Source organism: Pongo pygmaeus, chromosome 2 (genome assembly GCF_028885625.2).
Source record: "Pongo pygmaeus isolate AG05252 chromosome 2, NHGRI_mPonPyg2-v2.0_pri, whole genome shotgun sequence".
NCBI lineage: Eukaryota > Metazoa > Chordata > Mammalia > Primates > Hominidae > Pongo > Pongo pygmaeus.
In genome coordinates, this window is record NC_085930.1 from 181,186,265 (window position 1) to 181,207,410 (window position 21,146).

The following is a 21,146-nucleotide window of genomic DNA, read 5'->3' on the forward strand; positions in this document are numbered from 1 at the left end:
TATATTGGAAAAACAAGGAGTTTCTGCCATCTTCATAGGAACATAGCAGTGAACCAAGAAAGTTTTATGAACATTTTCTTTTCTCCATGTCCTAATTCCCAAAACCTTTAGCAGTTTGCCTAGAGCAGTGACCATTTTGCCTCTGACATTTTGTTTCTGGTTTTCATCAAAACCAACGTCTTCCATAATGTTTATTTTCCTTATTTATTTGTCACTATTAATGCTTACAGGAAGCAGCAAAGCTTGGAATTCTTAACTTTTTTAATAAGTGTAGTACTAGTGTAACTTATATGTGTGTTTTGTAAAAATACATTTTGATGATAGCACGTAACATAATACATATTTAGGGGAGCATTTTAAAAATATTTTCTGAATTTATATTTCACTTAAAAAGAGCGAGGTTTCTAGTGGCGTTTTTGATATTAATAGTGAGAAGTTCTATGATCCATAGACCTTCCCAGTGGGTTTTTGGATAAGTCTCAGCTTAGTTCTCCTCAGGACTCCTGACACTAATTGTTCTCCATGGCATGGGGGAATTTGAAGCTTGTATATGAAAGAGTTAAAAGGCTTTGAAAAATTGTTCCTGATACTCGGCATTTGGGAGTCAAAAGTTTTCATCTGAAAAATTGTTTTCTTGATTGAGAATTTAGGTTTGAAAGTGACTTTATGGATTATTAACTGGCTACGTGGCCTCTGTTATAGATTGTCTGACCTATTTATTTGAAATTTATCTAGTGTACTTAAATTTGGCAAGAAATCAGGGCACGAACACAAGTTAGGCATATTTATTTTTCTAAGTCAATAACGCAATTCATTTTGCCATGGAAAAGTAATCATGGAAAACATTAATACCTGATAGACTGTATAAACTTGCTTAACTTTTAGCATAATGATATTTTTTTCCAGGATGCTGACCGGATGGTTTTATGTAAGGATGTTTATCTATAGTACAGTGAATTAAAACTTTTAGGCAAATAGAGGGCATGTATTACTTATTCCTAGGGCAGTTCCTTTTGAATGATTCACTTATTGAGAACTGTCATTTTGAAATGTTTCAAACCAGTTAGGCATCTTTAGATCTAAATCTTCCAGCCTTCAGCTTTAGGGAATACATATTTGGATTTGCAAGAATGTGAAGATTTAGCCAGGTAGTCACTTCCTGTTAGCTGTGAGAGGTCTTTGGACTCGATTGACTGGCGCTTGTTAAATACCTGTTTTTTTGGAGAATTTGTTTCCCTCCCGAAGAGAGAGCCCTCATAGTCAGTGGGGCCCGTTGACAATTCTCAGATACTATCTTTTAGGATTCTCATGACTCAGTTTTGTAGTGAACTTTTGAATAAATATAAGTAATGAAAGACGGTAAATTTAATTTAAAAGTATAGATTCTTTTAGATGTCAGTCAGTCCTGTTGCTAGGGTGGGGGTGGTAGTGGTGTGTTCCCTCAGGTGAGAGTGTGGTGGTGGTGGGCAGACGGTAAGACACATTTATGAGTTGGCCCCACACCAGGCTTTTCTCTGTCTTCCCTAGGCCATGAGACTGATTACTTACCATGGTGAGAGAAAACCCTAAAGGCCCCCTCCACACTTCTCATTTGCCCTTTAGAAGACCTAGAAGATTGTTAGGAACAGATAGATTGCATGAACTGGTACCTGAAGTTTAGGGAGCCATGAGTTCAATCAGTACTAGTATTTATTTGAGTGTAGCTGTAAAGATGTGGCAAGAGAAGAAGCAGGGAGATGTCTAATTCCTCTTTGTTTGACTTTCCCACTAAAATCTAAATTCCTTGAAGGCAGAGACTGACACTTTCCTCTTCTCTTATATACAGAGACTGGCAAACAGACTGCTCAGCAAGTGTTTATTGAATGAATGATTTAATGATGGAGCAGGACATGTTGTTTTGACACTGAGATGCCATGTGTTTGAACCAGGTGAAAACTTATGTTTGAATTTAATTTTAAAGCCATGTTCTAATTATAATGCTTATTATTGGAGGCATATGGAACTTTCAATCAAGAGGAATAACTGAGATACTTCAAATTACGTGAAGATAGAAAGGTTTTTCTTGTTCAGTCAATAATTATTGCATTGCAGATAACAGAAACCCACTTAAGCTAGTTTAAGCAATAAAGGTTTGAGGAAAATGAAGGCAGTGTTTCTATACCTCCTGAGCTCCTGGAACCAGCCCTGGGAAGTCACTGGAAGCCCAGGTTGCATTTCATCTTTTCTTTGCTCTTCCTTCCCTGATATTTCTTTTTGCAGAGCCCATCCTGTATGAATGATGGATGCTTATTCTAAACTCATGAAGTGATACCAATTTTTTCTTTTAAAATGGCCTGGTCTGCACATTACTTTTTTTTTTTTTTTTTTCTGAGATGTAGTCTCGCTCTGTCACGCAGGCTGGAGTGCAGTGGCTCGATCTCAGCTCACTGCAAGCTCCGCCTCCCAGGTTCACGCCATTCTCCTGCCTCAGCCTCCCGAGTAGCTGGAATTACAGGTGCCCGCCACCAAGCCCAGCTATTTTTTTTTGATTTTTAGTAGAGACAGGGTTTTACCATGTTAGCCAGGATGGTCTCGATCTCCTGACCTCGTGATCCTCCCGCCTCGGCCTCCCAAAGTGCTGGGATTACAGGCGTGACCCATGGCGCCAGCCTACTTTTTAATAGTAAATTGAAGTTATGGATGATAGATATATTCTTTGAAAGCCGTTTTGAAGCAGATTCTTTTCCCAATGTGTCATGTACAATCTGTGGGGGAAGAAGGTTATATAAAACAAGAATGACTTCTATTCAACAAAATAGTGATATTCTATATTTTCCTGTCTCTTTTGTTTCTTTCTTTAAAATGAACTACAGTGAGACATGGCCAGATTGATTCCTTCCCTTAAATCGTCTCAGAAACTGTACCCAGTCCACTAATTGCTTTGTTCAGCGGACAGGAAATGGTTATATTTGTACAAGTTACACAATCTTAACTAAGTCGGGGCAAAGAACCAAAGAGATCTCTGATCTTTTTTTCCAGCATTAGCCTTTCAGTTCCACAAACTAATGCATGATGCATAAACCAGGTTACTAGGGGACACTTATCAAAAACCATAAACTTATTTATCTGAATGACTTTCTGTTTAGGGATACTAAGAAAAGAAGTTACGTGAGGTAATCATGCTGGTGCTGAGGTTAAGTTTGTGCAGTTTCACTTCTTCCTTAATAGTTTTTTTTACATGCAATGAAGGATATGTCCAGAAGCTGATCAGTGCCAGCATTACCATGAAGTGCTCAGTCCCTGTTCCTTCTCTCCTTACCCCTCAGCCCCCTTGCAGGCTATATATAAATTTATTCTTTTCCTTTTCTAGGTTGGGAATTTGCCTCCTTTCTTCCTGCCGGTGTCTGTTGTCTGTTACTGGTCCCTAGTACCCCAATTGCTGCTACTTTTCTCCTCCTTTTTTTTTTTTTTTTTGAGATGGAGTCTCTCTCCGTCACCCAGGCTGGAGTACAGTGGCATGATCTCAGCTCATTGCAACCTCCGCCTCCCAGGTTCAAGTGATTCTCTTGCCTCAGCCTTCCGAGTAGCTGGGACGACAGATGTGTGCTACCATGCCTGGCTAATTTTTTGGATTTTTAGTAGAGATGGGGTTTCACTGTGTTAGCCAAGCTGGTCTCAAACTCCTGACCCCGTGATCTGCCCGGCTTGGCCTCCCAAAGTGCTGGGATTACAGGTGTGAGCCACCGCGCCTGGCCACTTTTCTCCTTCTTGAAAGTGGGATTTTCTCTTTATCATTGTTTGATTATTGTATAAGTATTATGATTGGCATTTTGCAATTTGGGCAGAGCTGATATTATATATGGTATTTCTAAGTACTTTTTTTTTGACTCTGCCAAACTCTTAAGTCACTCTCCATCCATCTATCCATCCATCCATCCATCCATCCATCCATCCATCCTCTTCTCATTTTGACTTCTATTAGTTATTTCCTGAAGCCCGTATATCACTGAGAAAAAGTTAATCTTAAATAAGTGAATAACTTAGGTCAAAATGAGAGGAGAATGAAGAATTAAGTGGATGTAGGCAGAGTCAGAAAAAAAATAGTGTCTCTCTTTAAAGCATTACTTTTTGGTGATGCCTTTGAAGGAAGTGAAATTGGTATATGATCTAATGCTACAAAACCATATCTTGCTCTCATAGATTTTAAGATTTCTCTTTTGAATGATCCATTGCTGTCCTTTGTTTACACGTATCTTTTCTCCCTATCTTCCTTGTTAAATGCATTTTTTCGTTATATACTTTTGAAGCAAGTCTTGATTTTTTTCTATTTTCCCCATTTTTCTTCAAATGTTCCACAGTTCCCTAAAATAAGATAGCATTTTTGTCTTTTTCTACAGTCTATTCTTTGCTGTTTCCATCATCCCCACCCCCTGCCACCAAAAATGCCTTCAGAAAGTCCCTACCTTTTCTTGTACATTGTCCTTCTGTTCAGATTCTTGTATTGCTGATACTCTCCCCTGCTACCCATTCTCCTCCCAACAGTTTTCTTTGATAGTGATATCTGCCTTGGAATTTCCACTGTGCCTGTTAAACTCTTTGAGAAGGCTAATTCTGTCAACGTTTACTTCTCTTCCCCTTCTAGCCCCAAAGACTGAGGACAGAGTGTCCTCCTCATGCATTCCTGTGATGAGGAATCTGCGCTGAGGTTTCTACTCTTTCTCTTACCAGGATTCTGAATTGTCTGTGACTGTCTGATATGATTGCTGATCTCTTTCCTGTTCTCAGATAGGACACAAAGGTTCCATTTGGAGTTGGCTCAGGACATTTCAGATGCCATTATTTTAGTAATGATCACATGATGTTTTGAGGGCAACCTGAAAAAATAAGAGTTTCTAAGAGAGGAGCTGGGTAAAATCAGAGTAGGACGATCTCTGATGCCTTTTCTAGCTCTCTTACTCTGATTTTGTGAATTTATCCTTAGGGATAGTTTTTCATCAGAAGGATGAGACCCTGCTGTGGTCTGAATGTTTGTGTCTCTCTCCCCTCACCAAATTTATTTATATGTTGAAATCCTAACCCCCAAGGTGATGCTGTTAAGAGGTGGGGCCTTTAGGAGGCAGTTACATCATGAGGGTGGATCCCTCATGAATGGGATTCACACCCTTATAAAAGAAGCTTATGGGCCTGGTGTGGTGGTGCGAACCTATAGTTCCAGCTATATGGAAGGCTGTGGGCGTGAGAAGATTGCTTGAGGCCAGGAGTTTGAGGCTGCAGTGAGTGAATAACCCCTGCACTCCAGCCTGGACAACATAGCAAGACTCTCTCTTAAAATAGATAGATTAGATAGACAGCCTAAGGGAGCCTGATTGTCCCCTCCACCATGTGAGGACACAGCAAGAAGGCACCATCTGTGAACCAGGAAAGGAGCCCTCACCAGACATGTGATTTGTTGGTGCCTTGATTTTGGACTTACCAACCCCGAGAACTGTAAGAAATGAATTTCTGTTGTTTGTAAATTACCCAGGCTAAGGTATTTTGTTAAAGCAGACCAGATGGACTAAGTCAGCCCCATAATGACCTGTTTTATATTTTTATTTATAATCTACTGCTGCTTAATTTTGTGATTAGTGGCCAGCTACTGTTTACTCATCTTTTATTCATCTGTAAAACTCCTTTTAACTTGTCTTTGTAAGAAACGGTTGACTAACAGATGAATTTTCAGGTTGTTCAGTTTTAAAATGTTTTACTTAAAAGGATAAGACAGCTCCCCAATGCAAAGGGTGACTTCAGAGATAACTTTCATTTCTTTGAAATGTAGGAAGTCCATAGCCATTGCTGGCTGACATCTTTCTACTCAATATGCTCTAGGGGAAGATGATCAAATTTTAGCTTCTGAGCTTTCAAATGGCTCTTATTATCAGTGGCATATTACATGAAACTGATTTTGGGCTCTTCAAATTTATATTTTTGGCAAAGGTGTTGGGAGATTTGATTTTATTCATCATCACTGCAGTACCTGGCACATAGTAGGCTCTCTATTTGGTGTGTTGGATGAATGAAGAAAGTGATTCTGCTAGTCAGTGGGGTTTAAAAACAAGTGTCCACCAACTTTATGGGTCCCCGTTGATCCTGAGTTCACCTCTGTTGCCCTGCATATATGTGACCCCATGTTTATTGCAACCTTATGGGCATCTCAGGCACTGCAGGGAACAGACTCTTAAAATTTCTGGTAGAGGCCCTGTGCGGTGGCTCACGCCTGTAATCCCAGCACTTTGGGAGTCCGAGGCAGACGGATCATGAGGTCAGGAGTTCGAGACCAGCCTGACCAACATGGTGAAACCCCATCTCTACTAAAAATATAAAAATTAGCCGGGCATGCTGGCACGCACCTGTAGTCCCAGCTACTCAGGAGTGTGAGGCAGGAGAATTGCTTGAACCTGGGAGGCGGAGGTTGCAGTGAGCTGAGATCGTGCCACTGCACTCCAGCCTGGGTGACAGCTAGACTCCGTCTCAAAAGAAAAAAATAATTTCTGGTAGACTCCTATGTGCCATTTCTGGAGAACTGAAATAGTAGTGGACATTTTAGTGTAGATACGACTGTTTTTAGTGGAACTTGAAGTCCTGCTTCCTGTGTGTGAAATAGGGTAATAGGATCACACCCGAAAAAATGCCGCCTTGTTCAAAAGTGACAGGATCGCTGTTCAGTTTGGAATATTGGAAAGTGGGCAGATTTATTTGGAAGCACTTTGTTTTTACTACATGTGTAAAACTCCAGGGAGCATTGAATAGGATATGAGGTGCTCCCTTTGGCTGTGCATTAGCAACGTGGCAGTTACTGATCTGTCATTTACTTTGAAAAGGAATTACAAAGTTTTGGCCTCATGCCTGGAGTAGCTCCAGATGGTCAGAAAAGATTTTTGTACTGAAGTCAGAAAGTATATTGCAGTGATAGAATTGGGCTTGTCATGTTTATATTAGAACACTGGCTTCCCACTTTATTCCTCTGCAAAGTTTTTCTTTCTTTCTTTTTTCCCAGAGAGTGAGGGGAGGAAATTGTTGCTTTAGAGTTATGAGTCTAATATTTGGAATACTGTTGTTCTTGGTGATAGTGATGTAGAGGTATGATTATGTGGTTAATGTAGTTACTTTGTCAACCTAAGTACTCCTGATTCTTAGTATTTATAAAGGATGCATGAAGGCTTGGAATGTAGAGATACACCAAGACCATTGTAGCTGATGTAGAAATGCAGGTAAGAAGCTTCATTTGGGTTGCATTTGCTTGTCTGATAACCTGGCTGTTAGCCCACAACTGTTATTTAGTAGCTTACCAAACTTCATCTGTTCTGTCTTCCCATGATTCTGTGGTTGCTAGGGGTAATGATGACGTTTGGGTGTTCAATATGGGTGGGAGGTGGGCCTGGGGAGATGAGCAGTGAGGCGGTAATGATACTAACACCAAGTTTTGCCATTTTAGGCATTAGAGCGTCTTAAATTCCACATATGACCTTGTGTACCTTCATATCAACCCTGGAAGGGGAATGATGTGATTCCTATTTTCCAGATGAGAAAACTGAGACTTAGGGAGGTAATATCTGCCCAAGGCAATATCTAGGTAACTCCCTTCTGCAGCCTGTTTACATATAGTTTTGGCGAAAATTACTACACTTTCCTGTCCTTTCGGGACAGAGGTGGCTACAGGCTTCAGGAAATAAAGCTCATTTTCCTCTGGGAAACTCAGGACTTGTCTGAGTTGAGCCATTTAGTAAAGCTTGGTCACAAGGCTCAGATTAAGACCTGGATCTACGTGCTGCTGTTCCCAGACTGCTTTCAGTTACTCTTGTGGTTACTGAGTAACTTGGGAGTTAGAAGAACATTAACAAAGTTTTGGGTTTTCGAAGAAAATGCTACACATGGAGAAGTGACACTAAGTTGCATACTTCAGAAAGGAATTTTTATCTGTTTTGAGATTCTGGTCTATAAATTGAAAATAATTTAAAGGAACTAATTTTGATTATTATACTTTTAATTGATTGCACGAGTGTGTGAACATAGGCAACTCTTTTGAAGCACTTTTATTGAAAAGTGTAAAAATTTTTGTTGCTATTGTTCAGTAGCAGACATACACAATACTCTTTTTTTGAGGCATACACAATATTCTCTTACTGTGGATTTAGGGGTCTTGTACCAGCTCACCCTTTTCTCAGATTGCAGCTCTTCCTCCTTGCTTTATGTAGAGTGGTTTCTAACTTGGTTCTTTTTCCTGTGCAGATCTAAGACTTGATCCGCAGTCTCCTACCCTCACCCAGTCTTCCAAGAGCTATCAGAATCCTCCTCTAGGCTTTTATTATTTTGCTTCCTAATTTTGTCCTTTTAAATTTCCACTGTTTAGATATTATTCAGGCAGCAGTGGTATTTTTCTGTATATAATGTGCTGTAATTAGTTTGAGTTCTTTTGGGGTTGTGTCTTAAACAGCGAGAATGGCCTGATTGAGGTGCTTTTTGAAGTCTTACTACCTTTTTGATGAGAAGGATGAAAGTGGTGTGGAGATGAGTTTGTCTGGCTTACTGTAAATCTGATCTGTAAGGCTTTTCTGTGTTCACTAAGGCACCAGAGTCGGACTCTGCTTTTTTTCTTGTTTGATGTTACTTTATTACACTTATGAATGAAATACTAATGCTATTATTTTATAGAAGATCATAAAATAAAAGTACACTTTCTTAGAGTTTTATATGTTTCTTTAAAAAGATAATTACCATGAGTCATAGAGCTACAATTACATCAAGAGTTTCCTATATGAAGCGAAGTCTCTGGTGGGTTTTTGGTACAGTCTTTGCACCTGGATCAGTGGAGTGAAATGTCATCACACTTGAAAAAAAAAATTACTTAACAGGCCCATTAAGAGTCTTTAGAAGTTTGCATCTTGTTAGGGATTTGTAGTCCAAGAGTTAGTACTACGGAACAGGCTCTTTTGTAGACCTAGGGAAACCAGTTTGTTTCTCTGCCACTCACCTGCAAGACTTATTATAGGTGTTTCCTTCTCCTGTCTGTTTTGAAGAGACTTCCTCTGGGAATTAATGGTACAATACTTGTGACTCCTGAGAGCAGAGAACGTTCAGGCCATCATCATCTTCTCCCTCTGGGCTGTACGTGGCCTCCCTGTGTCTCTACTGCCTGTCACACCTCCCCACTCCTCCACCTCAGTCACAGGGTGACTGCCTTGCTTTTGGTCTACCTTTCCCAGCTCTTCAGGCTCATCCTGGTGGATCCCATTCTGTAGCCCCTGCTGCTCTTTTCAGGGGATTCTATTTTGTCTTATATACTTTTGTCATTTAGTTACCCACCTATTCCCCCCCAGTGGACTCCCATTCTGGGCTCCCGCAGAGAGCTTGTAAGTTCACCTTTATATCCCCAGGGTCAGAGCTGATGCTCTGCCGAGTGAATGGGGAAGCACCAGAAAGAACAGAAGCTAATGATGGACTGGCTCGACCATGGCTCCCACACTTTCAATACTCATCCCTCTGTTTCCTCAGACGTTTTGCTTGAATTCATTTTGTAGTTCTCCTTCTGAACTGCGGAGCAAATATTTGGACACTTTGTGAGGAGCCTTTTTTTTTTTTTTTTGAGACAGGGTCTCACTCTGTCTCCCAGGCTGGAGTGCACTGGTACAATCTCGTCTCACTGCAGCCTCCGCCACCCAGGTTCAAGCAATTCTCCTGCCTCAGCCTGCTGAGTAGCTGGAATTACAGGCTTATGCCACCACACTCTGGTAATTGTATTTTTGGAAGAGATGGGGTTCCACCATGTTGGCTAGGCTGGTCTCGAACTCCTGACCTCAGATGATCCACCTGCCTCGGCCTCCCAAAGTGCTGGGATTACAGGCATGAGCCGCCGTGCCCGGCCAGAGGAGCCCTCATTTATAGCAAGAATAAAAACATTTTGTCAGGAAATTTAATAATAATAATAAGCCCAGATTGAGTGCTTGCTATGTGCCAGACACTGTTCTAAATGCTTTACATGCATTTCTTCATTTAATCCTCACAGTGTCCTGAATTAGGTGATTTATTTTATTATTTCCACTTTGCCAGTGAAGAAGCAGAGGTAGTGAGAGGGTAAGCAACTTGCCTGAAGTTAAAAGCTAGTCAGTTGTGGACTTAGGGTTTGTAGCCAGGCAGTTGTGGTCTTCAGGGAGGGGACATAACATCATTCCCTTCCTGAAACTCCATAATCCTTTGTAAATCTTTTCTGTGTTACATATTTTCCTGTCCCTCGTTTAGTTATTTAGGTCAGCTTCTTGTACTTCTGCTGCAAAACGTTGCTGTCAATTTCCTTGACCTGGTAACCTCCCGGTGAGTTTCGCCAGGGCTGCCAGTCAATTTAGCAGGTCACCGAGTACCTGAGGGAAGGTGAGGGCATGGAATCCTCAGGAGAGGGCTCTGCTGTTGGCTGCTGTCTCCACTTGAAGTGGACAGTTTTGAATATCTTAATCAAATCAAATCAGATGTTCTTAGGTATTCATTCATTTTATTTTCCTAAGCAAAATGTTTTGTAAAATGCTGCTTTTACATGGCTAGAGCAACTAAATATCTCTATTAATACTTTTAGGCAAAGGTTGAGATCTTTGAAGAATTAGTGGGTTTTTAAAATTTACTTATTTTTATTTTTAAATTTTAAATTCTGGGATACATGTACAGAACGCGTGGGTTTGTTACATAGGTGAATGAGTGGGTTTTTTAAGTTGTTGTTGCGTGCCTTTAGTCTTACTGGTTTGCCTTAGTTTCTCTGCTCTCTAGACTGCTGTGCTGACTTTTCATAGCTCTGTGACTTTTCAGTCCAGTGCCCTTTTTGATGCTCTGGCCAGGTGGCTCTTGTTTCAGCTTCACGGGGAGGGAGTTGTGGAATCTGGCTGACAATTCCATTTAGTCTTCTTCAATTTAATTTAGTCTTCTTCAATTTAATCTGAAAGGGCCTTTTCCCCTTTCAGATTCCAAGTAGGGGAATAGCCTAAAGCCATTTTAGGGGGGCTACTAAAGCAGTTTACAAGGTGACGCCTTATATTTAAATACCACAGTATTTCCAAATCTGTTTCTATTATATATATTGTTTATTGTAGCATTCTCACAGTGACCCTGTGGTGTGAACACAGTGACTATTATCCCAGTTTTCAAATGAGAAAACCTAGTCTGAGAGTGTGTGCCTTTCCTTACTTAGGGCACTGTGGCAAATAAAGGGAGAAGTCAAGCTACTGCTTCCATTCCAGTCTCTGAATTCCAGGTCCCCTGCCCCCTTTTCTTTCCAGGGCATGTATGATGTCTCAAGGTTGGCTAATCTCTAATTGAAAATCTGTAGGTGCTTATCTTCTGCACTTTTGAAATGATATGAACGTGAAATATTTTCAACATGCTAACCTTTTTCCAGGCCATTATTAGGGGATTAAATCATCCTATTACCATAACTGCAATTTTAGATGTTCTGGTGCTAAACTGAGATCTGTCAATAGAATGCATCCTTTTGAAAGACTTATTTAAAGTCTTAAAAGACTTATTTAAAAGACTTATTTAAAAGACTTATTTAAAGTCTTAAAAGACTTATTTAAAAGACTTTAAGTCTTAAAAGACTTAAAGACTTATTTATTTAAAGACTTATTTAAAGTCTTAAAAAATAGGGTACATCTTGGACTCAAGAATTATGATATCAAAATAAGACCGTTGGCTATTTCTGGAGTGTGTTAGCCAATCTACCCTGTGGTTTTCTTTCTCTGGAATTGGTGAAGAAAGAGATAAACAAGATCCAAAACCAGGTCGCATGAAAGAATCAACACTCCCCTGGACATAGAGTTGTTTGGGATAGTCATGAATCCTGCCGTCTATAGTGGCTGACGAGGGGAGAAGAGCAGAATCCTAGCACTCCGGCTACTGACTGTGAAACTGATGTATCTTTGCTATCACATATTTAGCGTTTACCTTTTACTTTAAGCCAAAAACACCTTACACTTTTCTTAGATGAGCTTTTTAAAAACATTGTAATTTATGAAAAAAATTTGAACATAGACAAAAGTAGAGAATAGTAGTGGATCCCCCCGGACTTATTACCCAGCCTTGACAATCAATCAGCTCGTGCCAGTCTTGTTTCATCTTTACCCCTTTTCATTCTCTGCTCCTTGCTGTAATATTCTGAAGCAAATCTCAGGCATATTATTTCATCCCTCAATATTTCAGTATTTTTTTCAGATAAGTTCTTTCAGAAATATATTTTCATCTAATTTAAAACAAAAAGTTTTCAGGAAAAATACAGGCATTTTTTCTGCAAAAATTGGTCAGGATTATGCAATTTCTAACTAGTCAGCATTTTTCAAGGTTACTGGTTTTGGCTGACAAAATTTTTTTTCTTATATGTGGAAAAAATTATTCACAGTAACATGCTTGTTTTGATAGTGCTAAAAATTAGTCTGTTTTTCAGACTTAATTATTCAATTAAAAAAATAAGACACTTCATAAACTTTAAAACTATTGTGTAGAAACACACTGTTCTTCAGTTTTATGTGTTTTCAATCATTATATTTCCCAGCTATTTCAAATAGGCTAAATATAGTATACCCTAAGCGTACTCAATCATTAGTTTAGACTCAGCTAATTTGGAATTTTCATTGAGTTGGATATAACTTTAATAGCAGGTTTCCATTCAAGCAAAGTATTTGCTAATTGCAGGTGATTATTAAGGCAAAGTCTTAAGGATTTATAGAATAAGTAAATGGTTTTATGGGCTCATGGATCTTTAGGTATATATATATTTATACACCTTAATGCTATGAATTTAGCCTGACTTGGAAAAACTAACCTGGTTTATATGTGTATATAGTCAATTAATTGATTCATTAAAATTTTTATTTTGTTAAAAATAGTGAAATAAAATCAGAATTAATTTTTATTTATTCTCGGTGAAGAGTCTTATGAAAGGTGGTCAGACTTTTAAGTCAGATTGTGGCTAATGAATCTTAGTTTTTCTCTCAAATATCTCAAGACAGCATGGAGGCTGGTTGTCACACACATTCAAAGGAACAAAATACTTATTAGCTAAAAAAGGGTATGCACATTTTTTGGGGCTTTGAAGCATATTGTAGGGCTTAGTAATAATGACAGCGAATATTGACATAGCGAGCACTTCCATATTAAGTCATTTTCTCATTACCATGGTCTTATGAGGATAGATGTTGTATTTATCCTTGTTTTACAGATAGAAACCGAGACATGGAGAGTGAAGTAACTGGCTCCAATCCCAGTGCTAAGTGGTCGAGCCAGGGTCAGAATTGTAACAGTTGAGTTCATGAGTACTGGCCCTTAACAACTCTGCTAGTGTGCCTCCTTTGGTTAAATACTAGTAGTTCATATGTTGGAAACTCATCCTTCATTTTCTTCAATGAAAATATGGCATTTTATAGCAGTGCTGTCCAATAGAATTGTTGAAATTATGGAAATACCTGCGTTATCTAGTATGCGTATGCCAACTAGTCACATGTGGCTGTTGATTACTCAAATGTGGCTAGTGTGACTGAGAAATAGAATTCAAGGTTTTATTTAATTTTAAGCAATTTAAATTTAAATAGTTACATGTAGCTAGTGGTTCTAGTATTGGACAGAGAGGCTATAGAATTTGAGAGACCTGGGAGAATTTGTAGTTTGCATTTCCTGGGGTAATGACAACATCTTGGCATTTCGTGGCTATCAATATCTCGACCTCGTTAAGGCTGTCAATGAATGGTTGTATCATGAAACAGTAACAATGTTAATAAAGGTGAAATTTTTACAAAGCGGATAATTGAATGTTTAAAACTGTGATGCCTAACAACAAAATCCTGTTTGATCACCAACGTGGGAAATCCACAGTCTGCCACATCTGGAGGCATCCTCTTGTTAATTCCTTTGTAGCTAAGCAAAAACTGCTTTGACATTCCCGCATGATTTTCAGCCTTGTAGTGAGTTCTTGCTTTGTAAAGAGTCCAGCTTCTTGGCCAAGCTTAACATTAGGAGTGATGATAAGATAGTAAAATGGACTTTGTGGGCCAAAAGCAGCCATTAAGAAGCAAGTGTTTAACTCTTTATCTTTCTCCTACAGCCTGATGTTGACAGAGCTCCCACCTATGAAAATACATCAAGAAAACTGAGTGGTAATGAAGCTAGGTTTCATTTCAAATGAAACTGAGACCACATAAACGGTGACACTGATGCCTCTTATAATGTGCTTTCATCTAAGCCTTTATGAAGCACTTAAGTCTAATTATTTTAATTTTTTCTTTATGTTGATGAAAAGGGCTGGAGTGGTTGTTTCCACCAGCCATGGTGGGGCTCTGAAATGGAAGCAAGCAAAACCTCCAGATGGTGGCAGGTATTGGACCATAGCCACCCTGCAGACATAATTAAACATGTCTGCAGTCCTCTCATTTAGCAGTTCTAAAACAGACATTTTCTTTGTTTATGGGATTGAACTCTTATTGTTAGCATTTATGTGAAGGACTTGCAGTACTATAGCCAGGTGCCATTTCTCAGCTACTGTGTTAAACACTGGGCCTGGAACTCTGCTTTGAAAGGTTTGGAGAGAAGGTTCCTCCCAACATTGGGAATGAGAATGGTGGTTGGGGTGTTTTCGGCAGGTTCTGTTTGCCCACTTTCCATTTGTAATTCTCAAGTGTAGCAGTTCGAATGTAGAGACTGGGTGTGAAAGTGGATTGGGATTTTAAGACAAAAAGTATTGGACAGCAGGTAAAACACACTTCGTTCCTGGCTGCAGTACCAGCTTCTGTTTGAAGTTAGGTAAATCATGTAGTTGCTGTGGACTTTGACTTTCTTCACTTGGCAAAACAACCTTTGGGAGGGGAAACCAAATATCACTAGAAAGTGATTTGACTTCTTGAAAAGACAATTACGGTTTATTTGTGAAATAAAAGGTAGTTGTGATGAGTGAGTTCCCGTTTGCTGTATCTGCCTCCTTGCCAGTAAACTTCCCATTTACACTTTTAATGATGATTCAAAGAGCAGAACAGCATTATGTAAAGGCATTTTTGATGAATTAGTCTCATGCAGGTCCCTATATGGTATATTCTGTAGTTAACTGTTTTCATTGAACCTTTACAACGGACTCCACCTTATAATGGATGCGTGATTTTGTAGCGTAAGTTTACTACCTGACCTTGTTTTATGTCCTCTTCACTGAGGACAAAAAAAAAAAAAAAAGTAACACTTTTCTTTTGTGCTTTTTCTCCCCTGATCCCTTCCCCCATCACATGACCCTTAAGAAATGTTGTCCTTTTGGAAGCCAGGTCATCTGTCTGAATTTAGGAGAATGTTGAGCTGCATCTTCAAGAAAGGGATGCAACACAGGATGAGGACTGTGGAGGAAAACTTTCTCTGAGTAAGACCTTGCAAAACATAGATTGAAATATAATTGTCTGCAAATGAATTGACAAGTGTTGGATCCCATTTTTCCAGGCACTTGATTGAAAGGCTGCTTCTAGCCTGAGGGAGGTCTCGATGATGCTGCATTATTGCCTGTGGCCATTGTGAGTGCCACTGAGGTGGCCCTCTTGTGTGCAAGTAGTTGTGGTTCCACAGTTGCGCTAGGCTAGTATTCAGACCTAATTCTCTGCTTACAGATGGTGTGAATTCCGTAACTCAGAAACGACACCCATATATGTGTGCTCACACACATCAAATCAGCCTGTACACAGATACATAAAGCAGCCATGTATCAAGGACTTAGAATGACTGCTGATCCCTGAACTCTTTTTTAAAAAGGAAAAATTAGCACAAGGTTAAAACTTTATTACTTAAAGACATCAGATTAGTTCTATTTAACAGCAACCTGTTACTTCGTGCTTTTGCATGTCAGCAGCTTGTCCTAGAGTCAGTGAGGTTTCTTGCTTGTGACTAAAGAATCTTGTCTTTTGGCTGTAGAGTATGATTTCATGGTGGAGGATGTTGCAGATATCTTAGTTTGCTATTTTATAGCATGGGTTATACTTTAAGGGCTGAAAAAAATAAGGTGATTTAAGCCTGTTTTGAGACACACGGAAAGGAAGCTATTTCATAACTATCAGTCATGTGAAATTTGGCAGGCCCCTAGCCCGTTAGTGGCCACAGCCACATGATTGATTACCGGTTGGGGACCCACAGTTAGCTTATTGCAGAACTGCATCTGGCATAATTGGTGTTGTCATCCAGTGTCAAACTATCCACCCTGTTCTGCCAACTTCCTTCCAATAACAAAACTTTCTTGCCTTGCACGAGTGAAAGCCTGTGTGATTGTGTGCGTTTAGAATTACAGAGTTTTAAACATGATCCAATCACAACTATTTGAACTTCTTGATTTTAGTACATTTGTTCCTATGTTGCCAAAAACATTTTTTTCCTTGTCTTTGTGTCTTCTAAAACATTGAAGGAAGAGGTCTTTAATGCTTCCTTAATACTTTTATCATGTTTGAAGTCCTGAGCTCTATAAATAATATAGTCCTTATTATCTTTTTATCTAGATAATTTATAAACTGACTGTCCAAAGATATGTACAGTACTTGTAGTTTTATATCAAAGAATTTTAAATGCCAAGAACCAGGGAAGCCATCTAATTCTCCATTCTAGCTAGTGCTGAGACCTACTGGGCAACATCTTGACACTTGGTCATCGGCCTGTGCTAGAGGCATGATATTCTAGTCCTGGTTCTGCCTCTCCCCACCAGTTTGGTTTCAGATCTCTTCATTTTTGTGATTAATGATATGAAAAAGTTGGACCAAGTGGTCACTTAGGTTTCCTTCAGTTTTTGATTTCTGTATGAAGATACAGAAATATCCACTACACGTCAACAACAACAAAAAATGGGAATTAACTGATTCCTTCTAAAAGTTGAAGTCTCCTTGTCAGTGGATATTGACCCTTCAACTTTTAGAAGGAATCAGTTAATTTTTTTTTGTTGAAACATAGGTCTCATTTTTATATTGAGCCTAAATTGGCATGGTCAGAGATAGGCTTCTATAGCACTATTTTTCCACATATTTTTGAGTGGGGCACACATTGAGAAACATATTTTACATTGTAGCCCAGTAAACACACACACACACACACACACAAACATTTATATACATATAACTGAATCAAAAGTTTCACAAATCAATACTTGCCTTTTTCCTTTGTGATGCAATTCTATTCGATTTTATTTAAAAGAATGCCAGTCAATGACCCACTAAATTGATTATGTGACCCAAGAATGGGTCCTGACCTGGAGTTCAAAAAACACTACTCCATAGCAACCTAGAACACATTTGTTTCTTCTTTCACATGATAACCCTGTAAACTCAACTATGGTTAGCTTGTTTGCCTTTAGTCCTCTTTTACAGGCTTAAGGTCCCAGTTTCTAAAGCTTTTTCTTTCGTGATTTGATATTTTGACTCATCACCATACTGGTCGGTTGTTCCTGGATACTTACGGTTTGTATCCCTCTTAAGGTACCAGAAGAAATGTAATCTCAAAATAAAATTTAACTAGGGCCAGGGTCTTTCTTTTATATCATTTCCTACTAATGTCATTGTATTACACATTTATTCTACAAATGTTTGTTCTGTACATGTGTACTGAGCACTACTATGTGTTAGGGCTTTCCTTGGTGCTTGAGGACACTGCAGTGAGCAAAACAAAAATATCTGCATTCAGAGAGTGTACATTGTGAGAATTGCACTAGCCACTAGGAGTATGGCAATGTCAAATGAAATACCCAAGTGCTCAGTCATAGAGATTCCTCTGTACTGCTCAGTTGCACGTGATCTTTTAGGGCACCATGTTATTGTAGACTATCAGGCATTTACTCTCTTCATTGTGAGTTCCTCCTGCCTTTCCACTTGAGTGCACATCTTGGCAAAGATGAAATGTCAATTTCTGGGAAAGGCACCTATGTATTGTTTCCCTTATTATTTTTAATTAATTTATTTTTTTAAACAGAGTGGAAATTAGAGACTTAAAAATGATCAAAATACAGAAATACGAAATTATTTTTCCTGAGGTTCAGACTGGTTAAAGGAAGATTGAAAGTTTCCATTGTATTTGATAAAGGCATGTGAATTCTAATCAGGTCACAGGGTATCAAGAGGGGTCTTTAACTCTTTGGGAACATAAAGTACGCTTTTTAAATAGAATTATAACTTTTCCTGGAGTGACTTTGTCATGGGTAAATTTGGGCCAAGGTTAATGGTTTTAGAGGTTGAATTACTTATGTTCGTTTTAGTAAAGTAACATATTAGGGCAAGAAATTTGAATGAACAAAATAAACAAAAGATATGGCCTCTGTCTTCAAAGTTTGCATTTTCGTTAGAAAACAAAATCTGCATAATGAAATTATATAAATGAGTGATCAAATCACATAATAAGTACAATTTGAAAATGATGATAGGTAAGTAGAATTAATCAAGAAAGAATAACTGGAGACCCAGCATTTGAAACAGATGGGAATAAATTGGTTAAAAAAAAAAAAGTGTTTATAATAAGTTGAATGTAATTTAAGGAATCTGAAGCATTAAAAATCTGTGCTTAGGTGAAGTTGCAGTTTATTTACCTTTTAAAAAATAGTCTGATTTTTTTTCCTTCTGTTTGAAAATTTACAAATTAGGAATTTGTCTTAGGAGATGTAAATATATTTCTAACATGAGAAACTAATGTCTAGATAATGAAAGGGCATGGGAAGGAAGCCTTAAAGATGACATTATTCAGTCAGAATAGGATTGCATTGATCCAGCGGTGTGAAAATCATTATGGAGTGGTGTTTTCACACAGGCCTCTTCCTTTACTTTATTCTGAACTACATAAATATCAATTAAAGCTTTCTAGTCCAAGTTAGCATATGGCGATTTATGTCAGACTTATAAACAAAGCCCCAGAACATTACTATACCTAATTGATGAATGCTCTCTCCCTTTCCTGAACAAAGATTTTGGCCTCCAGTGTGGTTGTCTGAGAGAAAATTAATGAATTCTTTTCTGTGGTCTCATGTAGAAAGGCTCCTGTTTGTAGAAATATTTGACTTTTTCCCCCAAAAAAAAGAAAACTTGAATACTTTTAAGTTGCCTAGTAATTTAAATTCCCAAAGGTGGACTGGAATAGTATTTGGTATTAACATTTACCTAAAAAATTATATTTTTGGTTTACAGCAGAATGATGCTTCAAAACAAAAAATAGTAGCCAAAATAAAACACACAGAAGAGTGGAATGTGTTTAATTATTATAACTTTAGGTAGACATCCAAATTAGAGCTCATATTTTATTGTTATTTTTAATTATTTCTATTTGTTATTATTATTTTTTGAGATGGAGTCTCCCTCTGTCATCCAGGCTAGAGTGTAGGGGCCGATCTCTGCTCACTGCAACCTCCATCTCCTGGGATCAAGTGATTCTCCCACCTCAGCCTCCCGAATAGCTGGGATTACAGGCCCCCGCCACCACGGCCTGCTAATTTTTGTACTTTTAGTAGAGAAGGGTTTTGCCATGTTGGCCAGGCTGGTTTTGAACTCCTGACCTCAGGTGATCCACTTGCCTTGGCTTCCCAAATTGCTGGGATTACAGGCATGAGCCACTGCACCCAGCCAGAGCTCATATTTTAGACTCTTTTTCTGTGAACTCTTTTCTTTAGACTTGTTGTTCTTTAAGGTGAGATGACACTTTGTACTAATTCTTAAAATGAACCCTTCCCTCAATTTGAAATATGTGAAAATAGCTGTTTTGTACTATGGACCTGTAAATGGCATCTTGTGGTTTAGGGGCTGTTGCAATTTCCACCTCCAGTGGAATGTAGGTTGCTGCATCAGAAGAAGGTAGAGGAGCCAGGGGATCCACAGGCCTGTGACTGCAGGATGTATTTCTTTCCTTTTGTTTGAAAATAGTAAATTTCATTTGTGAAACAAAACCTGCCTTGTCTTTTTCATCCTAGCTTATTTGAAATGAGCAGTAGGCTGATTGGGGGTAGATATTCAAATATACTGAAACATTAAGGTTGCTGTAGATGAGAAAACAGTGGTACTTTGGTTGAGGGCAATCTGCACTAAACACTTTGACTTTAATGATAGCTTTCTGCCCGCTGCCACCCAGGTGTCTTTCTTGTGCTCATTGGTTTGAGGGTGCATTCCTCAAATGAGAGGGGCAATTCAGGTAAAAGTTTTCAATGTTCCTGCCCAAGGCAGCCTGCTAAAGGAAGTTCTCTTGGTGATGACCATCACATGATTGCCACGGGAATGTGTTTACTACACGATCTGTTATACAGGTAATAAAGAACACACTGATGACTTTTCCCCACGTAATCTCTGAGGTCGGTATTTTAGTAACCTTTGAGATAATAATTTAACTCATGCCCTATAGAAATTATGTATGCAGTAGGCCCTTGGTAGAGACTGACATTTATATAAGGTCAGTGTTGGTTGACCTAGTTTGATCTGGCCCTAGATTTATAAATGAATGAATGATCTCCCCAGAATTAGGAAGACATGACATAAAAAATATGAATTCATCATTACTGTAAAAGTCATGCTGTTAAACTATAGCATGTTAGAATTGAGACGAGGCCTCAGTATCTTCTGCTGGTTGGGGAAGAAAAATAAATGTGTATTAATTAAGTCTCAGGAGCCTGCATGGTCCTCATGCTTGTTAAATCCAGAATGGGTCCCTCCCTTTCTCCAAAGATGGAGTTTGGCCTTGGTGGGATTCTGTGTTGGGAGCTGCAGTCCCAGATACTTCTGCTAGTTTAATAGAAGAGATGAGGAAGAACAAACTGGGAAGTGAATTGGACAGATACAGACCCAAAAGACTTCAGATAATTGGAAAGAAATTTTGCAATCAGGGCATTTCTGCCATCAAAACAGAGGTATCTTGCAATGATTCTTGTGCTGGCTGTTGTTGAGGTCTTACTTTAGCACTGGGGATGGAAGATAATTCCTGTATAGCCATAATATGGGAAATCACCAGTATCCTTTAAGATGACAAAATTCAAATTCTAATAAAGACAGGATTTGGGACATTTTTTAAAGAGAGGTGCTGGGTGTGGAGAGGGAGGAAGTCTGGTTTCTGATAAGGGCTTCTCCTCATTTTACAAGTCTGCTTATCATAAGAGAAGTATTATTCCTGGAAATGAAAAACATGGAGGCAGAAAA

At 38.8% G+C, this 21,146-nt stretch overlaps 1 protein-coding gene across 9 annotated transcripts in view; it reads left to right on the top strand.

The window, feature by feature from the left end:
* FNDC3B (fibronectin type III domain containing 3B) overlaps positions 1-21,146 on the top strand; it is a 361,515-nt gene that overhangs the window by 19,324 nt on the left and 321,045 nt on the right. For 4 of the 9 annotated variants that reach the window (XM_054482961.2, XM_063662427.1, XM_054482964.2 and 1 more), the window contains exon 2: positions 1,826-1,928. The exons of the other annotated variants lie outside the window; for them this stretch is intronic. The gene's annotated coding sequence lies outside the window, so the exon portion shown is untranslated. The remainder of the gene's footprint in view (positions 1-1,825; positions 1,929-21,146) is intronic. 9 annotated transcript variants of the gene reach the window in all.